Below are 7,896 nucleotides of genomic sequence, written 5' to 3' on the forward strand. Positions count from 1 at the left end.
ATCCTTAGCTCTATCAAAATAGATCAATTCATATCAATTCTTCTTCACTCTCCTTTTGTTTATCTAAATTGTTTCACTGTTTCTGAGAGATGCACACATCTATAACCTGAGCTTACACTCTTATTTTTGTTAATAGGTCATTACTGAATTTCCCGGAGGAACCCACCCGAGGGATTAATAAAGTTTCATCTAATTTAATCTACTCGCGCCCTCATCTAATTCATCTCATCTGCTCATTTTTTTGAGATGCTACTTTGGGCTCCTCCTGGCAGAATGCTATCTATTAATGAAGTGAACTTTACATCCAAATTATAGTGCACTGTTAGTAGATCACCCTGTGAATACGTCACCATAATAATTTGATTAGTGTAACATAACTGCTCCATAACCTATGAATTAAATCTTATTTTCTTACACTTATAACTATCCAGCAGGTAAATATAACTCCTTTCCTCCACCTTGTTTGATGAGTGAAGTGAAATTCCCTCTATCAATCACTTATTCCAGTTGACTCTAAGTAAAGGTTAATTCATGATAATTCTAAAGACATCATTAAACTTGGGCTGGAAAAGTATAAGTTGAACTACGTAATAATCATTACCTACTTTCTACGAAGCATTTTTGTAGAAAGGAAGAATTTGCTTACTTTTTAAATACATAAAGAAAAGGCCTGTTTTATTTTTTGTTTGTTTGATGTTCCTCATTTTATTTATTTAATGTCTATCTGCATTTTAACCTACGCAGACATAGTAATTTGTATGTCTGTGTAGGTTCTAAGTCATCCAGGTCATGGCAATATTTGTAGTAATAGTAGTCTTTACTTTTCAATCTCTCTAGAATAGCAATTTGTAGTAGTGTGTATAGGAATTTATTTTACTTATGTATTAATCACATTATTTTATTGTATAATGCCTTGGTGCCACTGGATTTTAACATGTCTCACACTCATACAGTAAGACAAATGGTGGAGGTCTAGTAAGGAAGTTGGGGGAAGCAGACAACTCCACAGGAAGAGTCTTTTGTCTCTTTGAAGACTCTGGGAGGTAGCAAGGGAGCGTGAACCTTAAGGTGTGAAACAGCTGTGCACTGCCTTTTGTTCCTGAAGAAGGTATTTAACTGAGAGCCATGCTAGGCTCAGGGAGACTCTGCTGACCATCTGTCCCGCGGTCATGCAGGGGCTCCATCAAGCTTGGTGGTCTGTTCTTTGTGTGCTTTGATTAAAGAATGTTAGCTATCGCTCACCGCTCGTCTGCAGGCTTTATTTAAATGGAAAACTTCCACAACAAAATGGCGTCACGAACAGAATGGTCCGTGTGGTCGCTGAACAACGGTTCCGTGGACGGGCTGATCACCCCTGAGGGAAAAGGTACCTTTGTCCTACCAGCTGTTGAAGCGAAGGAAATGGAGGAGTCACGGAGCCGCGTGTTTCAGCAACCACCGAGACCATCGACTTTGAGGGGACTCCTGCAGATGGGTGAGTTGTAGCTAACTTGTAACAAGTCACGAGAGTTTTGTGTCTGGCCAAGGAGGTGAGCGTGTTGCAGCCTTCGGGGAGCTCAAGAAGGTGAACGTGTTACGACCTTCCAGGGCAAAAGCTCCAAAGGAGTCTTCGTGTAGAATCACGGAGTGACATCCCTAGCGTCTTCTAAAAGATCCTAACTTCTTCAAAGGAGACTGGGGGTGGCGGTGTTAGTTCCTTGGTCCGTAGAAGGCAAGGAACCTCATGAGAGACGTCTCGTGCAGTAAAAGAGAATCTAGATTCCAGGGGCAGTCAGCGGAGCCGGATTAGCGGCTCGAGAGGCGGCTGCGGCAAGCCCTCCACCGGGCAGCCAGGGACAAAACTCAATGCGTGACTGTATGGTAAGAACTGAGTAAATGTGTGGTGTGTAAGATTGCAGAGAATGGTTGTGTGGGAAAAGATTGTGTGTGTAAAAACAGTGAAAATGGGATAAAAAATGGGGAACAAAAAAAAAAGGAAAAAAAAGAGAGGAGTGTAGAAATTTGTGTAAAAGTTGTTTCCAACTAGCGGGAGAGGGTGGTACTGCAGGCCACCAGCTCCCCTAGGGTGGACACACAAAAATTTCTTTTTTAGCAGAATTGTTGATAAAAATAAGCAATAAAAATAGGAAGAGGGTTTGGTGATTTTCAATGTAGAACAATTACAATCTCTCTGGGTTTTTAAGAAAGCTGAGTTCAGAACCAGAGAGAGGAGATGTGTTGTTTTAAGCAGTGAGAACAATGATCAAAATGTCTCAGTGTGTCACTTGCAGGTGAAGAGCAGACCCTGATCAATTTTCCACGTGCAGCAGTCGGAAGAAAATTATAGGTTAACATCATTAGAAACACTCAAGCCAAGTTTTGGCTGAATTGTTTTACAGCTTAACTTCCATGTGTTTGTCACCCTGAGAACACAAGCTCCAAGAATCTCTCCCTGAAGACAAGAAATGCAGTTCCAGAACAACGAGATGGATATCAAGAGCTCACAGCAGTATCCTGAGCAGTGAAGAAAAGGTCCAGCAGCAGCAGCTGTGCAAGACAGCGGCAGCAAGGAGAAAAAATGGCATCATCATGACGGGATGGATGGATGTGCATTTCCAACGAGCTGCAACTTCACTATGTGTGAATGGACCTTTGAAAAGACTGTCTGAGTTGGACATTCACCATTTTTGGAGCAAAATGGCAAGATGAGACAGTGGGAAACACAGGACAAAGCTGAAAGACAGTTGACTCTCACTGGACTGCTGCAAGGGGGGGAGATGAGACCACAGTGGAAGGAGCAGGGGAGAACATGGAGGAAGGCTGTTTTAGTGTGGGAAATTAAATTTGGGTTTAGGAAACTGGGAAGAAAAACGACTGCCTTGCGTGGAGAATTGAGAAGTGTCTGGAGCACCGCAAAGAGGAGAGGTACACAAAAATTACACAAACAGAAAAATGCATTAATCCTACTAACACAAACACACATGCAATGAAGCTCATGAAGATCAAACAGTATTTTAAGCATGTGTTTCTGTTACCATCATCTTGTCCGGTTCACTTAGTGGGTTGAGAAGTGATATATAGACTAGTGAACTAGTATTATTTTTGGGGAAGGATGATTGAATCATAGCAGGGGTGAACAGAATGCTGCAGGGGGGTCAGATCAGTGGGGACTAATAGATTATTGAGTTTCTTGTTTCTGATGTGTGGGGAAGGTCTTATCATGACACACATCTGGGTAAATGGGGGAAAACAAAACTCATTATCTAATAGAATATTGTTGTTGTGTGAGATGTGTGACTGGTGGATGAATGTTTTGGGGATTTACTTGGCTGATGCATTTTCTTTTGGTACCACTTTGAAACTGCCTATTAGTTTTTTTTTTTGATCTATCATTCTAAGAGAGTATGCTTAGACAACTTCTAAAAAGAGGCCTTCATATTTTTTGATTTTTAACAGTGCACTGAGATTTTTTGTTTGGCAATTTTCTCTTTTTCAAGCAGGCCTGCAAGATCGGAATCGAAAGCGCTACACAACATGTTGAACAATCGCAAGTGAGCTTCTCCAAAATTAAAATGGGCTCGGGAGAAAGCCACTTATTTGGGACAATCAGAAAACAAGTCCCTGCCAAAAAGGATTCAGCGAGGTAATCCAGTCTAAATTTTCTTTCTTTTTTTTGAAATGGCGTCATTGCTGGCAGTAGAAACTTATTGCATCACGAGAGGTTCTACTGTCAGCAAATAAAAAAAATGGGGACTGACTGGACTGACAAAAGCTTGATTGACTTGACACCAGTATGCAAGATTGCACCTCCACCTAGAGGGACAAAAGGGTGGATGTATGTATGTATGTTTCTTTTTACAGGAGCAGAAAGGTGATAGCAACAGGTTGCATGGGCTTTTGGGCCGTGCTGACTTTTTAACTGCCACTTTCGGTGTCTTTGTGAATTTACCAGCGGTGTGTTATTCATGACCTTGTATTGTTTACAATGCAAATGTCACTGTGAGAAAGTGTGCATACAGATGCGCTGCGCTAACATCTACATCACTTTTTCCACAGCAGAGGGTTAATCATGGGATCTAATCACATGATTTACAGCAGGACACACCACTGGCTAATGTTTTTTTTTTCTTACGACAGGGCCTGGAGTGGAGCTACTCCAGGGGAGAAGCCCTGGGACTTTTTAAGTGACAATGCACAACTTTATTGTGCATGACTAATTGTGTTAAGTACACATAGGGCAAAAGAGGGTTTTCCGGGGGAGCTTTCATTTTTAAATGGCAGGGACCGTGACATGAGGGATATGGAAGGATTGACTGAGGTGCAGGTGCAGACCATGACCAGGAGAGAAGGCTTCAAGAGGACCAGTGAGAAGCAGGGACCATTTCCAGGACAGCTGACAAACGACAGTGGGATGCACCACTGGGCTTCCAAAAGATTGTCACGAGGAGATTTTGAACAGCAAAATCTTAAATAAAATGAAAAAGATTTCTACGTTGACATTGAGGAAGACTACAGGAGTGTACGACTTGCTCTGCTCCTAATCTACAGCTGCGTTGGAACAGAAATCGAGGGATGGAGAGAGCATGCCAAGCTCCAAAGATGACAGCACAGAGGGAGATCAGCGTTGGAATTATGACTCTGTAAATGGCACAGACACCAGGAGCCATGACCGTGACTGGGAATGACCACCTAATGCTGTTTCACTTTGCCATGCAAAGTACTTTGACACTCTGGAGAAGGCCTTTCCTCTGTATCATTGTTGTTGCCATTAGCATGTGAGAGCTTAGATTGTGGGGATGATTAAAGATGAACAAAGGGTGGTGGGAGAACATTGAAGTGAGGATACACAGTGTGAAACTCCTTTAAGTGTACAATAATGTTGATGTGATATACAGAATGTCAGGAAAGAAATTCTGGTATTAATGTGATTCTTGATTTAAGAATCAAAGGGTGGGATTGTATAGGAATTTCTTTTACTTATGTATTAATCACATTATTTTATTGTATAATGCCTTGGTGCCACTGGATTTTAACATGTCTCACACTCATACAGTAAGACAAATGGTGGAGGTCTAGTAAGGAAGTTGGGGGAAGCAGACAACTCCACAGGAAGAGTCTTTTGTCTCTTTGAAGACTCTGGGAGGTAGCAAGGGAGCGTGAACCTTAAGGTGTGAAACAGCTGTGCACTGCCTTTTGTTCCTGAAGAAGGTATTTAACTGAGAGCCATGCTAGGCTCAGGGAGACTCCCTGATTGCCCTGTGTGTATTTAAGCCCTGTGTTTTCTGGTGTGCGTTGCTGGTAGTGATGGCGAAATGAAGCTTTCTGAAGCACTGAAGCTTGTATTGAAAAACGGTTCATTACTCGAAGCTTTTCAACACAGTCCTCTCTGGTGACATCTGGTGGCCAAAATCATGAAGAGCAGCTTGAATCCACAAAATAAAACCTACTGCTTCATTATGATTGCCCACTCCACAGAGTGGAATTCTGTCTGATATTGGGCCGCCGTTGTGTTGCTTTGAACGTGTATATTTTGGTGGTTAAAAAAAATGTGGTTTATTTGTTTAATAAATAATTTTGACCAGTAAACTCTCCTTGTTTAAACATGCACCATTGTGTGGTCTTTCTTTGCTTGTGACTTCCTGATGTTGGTAAATACAATAATTGAAAAATACCACATTACATATAATATACATATGATAATGTACAACACATTATGGAGTATGCTTCTGCTGTGAGGTCCTGCCTCCATGCACTAATGCAATTAACTGCTAGATGGGTATATTTATAAATAATATTATATTAGGGAAATTTTCCCAGACATATTTTTGACCTGGGGGTAGAACTGATTGTGAAATGGAAAGGGAAAATGCTTATGAACTTGCAAATTAAAAACATGATGCATTTAAAGTAGCCCTTTTTCATTTGTATTTAAGAAGAGAATTTGTTCGGCTGTGCGATGGCCGAACCTGTTCCTTTTCGTGGAGATAATTTCTCCTGCCTTAAGGGAAATCCCTTCACATGGCACAGAAGAGGCTGGAGTGCAGAGAAACTGGTAGAGATGCAGTTATACAGTCTACCTGGGCCCCACAAACTATCAGATAAAGAAAATAAATCAATTCAATTGCTCCACATTTGGCAGACTAACATTTTCAGATTAATTAAACAATAAAATATATATTTTTACAACATTACATGTGAAGAGTCAAGTGGAAGTTTTTCTAAAGTTATTTAATGATATTTATATTATGGAAGCAGATTTTTGACATTTTACCTTTTTCCCGTTTTCAGATAAAATAAACACGCACAAAACAAAAGCAAACGGCCAGAACACAAAGCTGGAAAACCCACCCGATTGACGAAAATCAACTCAAAATTCCCCCACACAACAGAACCCCCTCTATTCCTCGCTGGCTCCAAATCTCTCAATGGAATGATCAGTGGTTCGCTATCTGTCATCATCAAAACACTCCACAAATCCCGCGAATGATTCACTTCCTTATAAACCAGTGAATCAGATACCGAAGCAGTTAGGTTCTAAATGAAGCTTCGGACGTCACTGATCACGTGACTCTGGCCAAAGGAATCAAGCTTCGACACACTGCTTCTGAAGCAGTGTGTTGATTTTTTGACACACGCACCGGAGCTTCAGCTTCAAGCGGGCCATCACTAGTTGCTGGTTTGTCTGTGTGGTTCCCTGCATCTTTCTACATCTCCCTTTAGCGCTGTTTCATATCTCAAGGTTTCAGGTTTGTTTTTGTTTCGTTTTCCCAGTTTAGGTTTTCAGTTCTGTTTTCGCCACCCTCGCCTTTGTTGTATGTTCACTCTTTAAATAAAGCTCCCTCACATCAGTAGTGCTTGCATCTTGAGTCCTTTAATAATTTCTACATGGCTCACCCCGGCAGCTGTGACAACTCCAGCACAGTAGGCAAACATAAAATACGTAGCACTGGTGTTCTGCCAGGAGAAGCAAGGCAAGCAGGACTGGATTTGTTTAGATTTTTACAGCATCGAAATTCAGAGAATTATTTCCTCTTTTGTCAAATCATAGTGGCAGCAGAAATTACCCAAGCCTTCTGTAAACAACATAGATTGTTTTTGTTTCTATGAAAAAGACAAAAAAGTACAACAAAAGAAAAAATGAGAAAACAATCATAGTTTTCTGAAAATGGAATGAGAATGATTTCTTTTAGTGTCTCTGCAAGTGCCTTTGTCTTGATAACTTAAATTTTTTTAATTACTCTTCTTCACTCATTTTTTTCTCTTTGCTAGGTGTACTAAAATATATTGTCAAATGTTTACATTAAAAACTATCTGACTAAATTCTAAGAGCTTGAAAAGAAAAGCATCTGGAGTTGCACCTCTAACCCAAGAAGCTTCTTCAGTTCTAAGAGAGAGTTCTAGATAAGCCCTATGGGAGTGTCCCCAAGAGGGTCATGGGCCCCCTACTGATCCTCTACCTAATCACACAAGCAAGGTGTGAAAACGGAGTAAGGTCACAATCAACCAAGGTCTCAGGTGAACCCATTGTGAAACCTAGCCCCACCCTATCATGCGATGTACTGAGGTCAAATGGTCCAGCATTGAGTGGGTGTTAAGGCGTCTGGGAAGGGATCTAAAAACTGGATTACAGATGGCAGACAGTTGGTGCTGTAAACCACCGCCTTTGTTCAAAGATGGTTGGGTTGTTAACCGTGGACATAGATGGCTTCTTTCACTCCTCATCTTAAAGAAATCCAGACACTTTCGAAGCTCCTTAGACTACGATGACCTGGATGACTGAGAACATTCACAGACATATATATATACCTGAATTATATGCTGAACAGGTGACCTCAAGACTGGGTGCTTTTACATTTTTTGAAGTCCAAACATGCTGTTTGTTCTTATGAAAAAAATCATGGCATAAGTACATGTCCC

The sequence above is a fragment of the Pelmatolapia mariae genome, linkage group LG17, assembly GCF_036321145.2.
Source record: "Pelmatolapia mariae isolate MD_Pm_ZW linkage group LG17, Pm_UMD_F_2, whole genome shotgun sequence".
In the NCBI taxonomy this organism is placed as follows: Eukaryota; Metazoa; Chordata; class Actinopteri; order Cichliformes; family Cichlidae; genus Pelmatolapia; species Pelmatolapia mariae.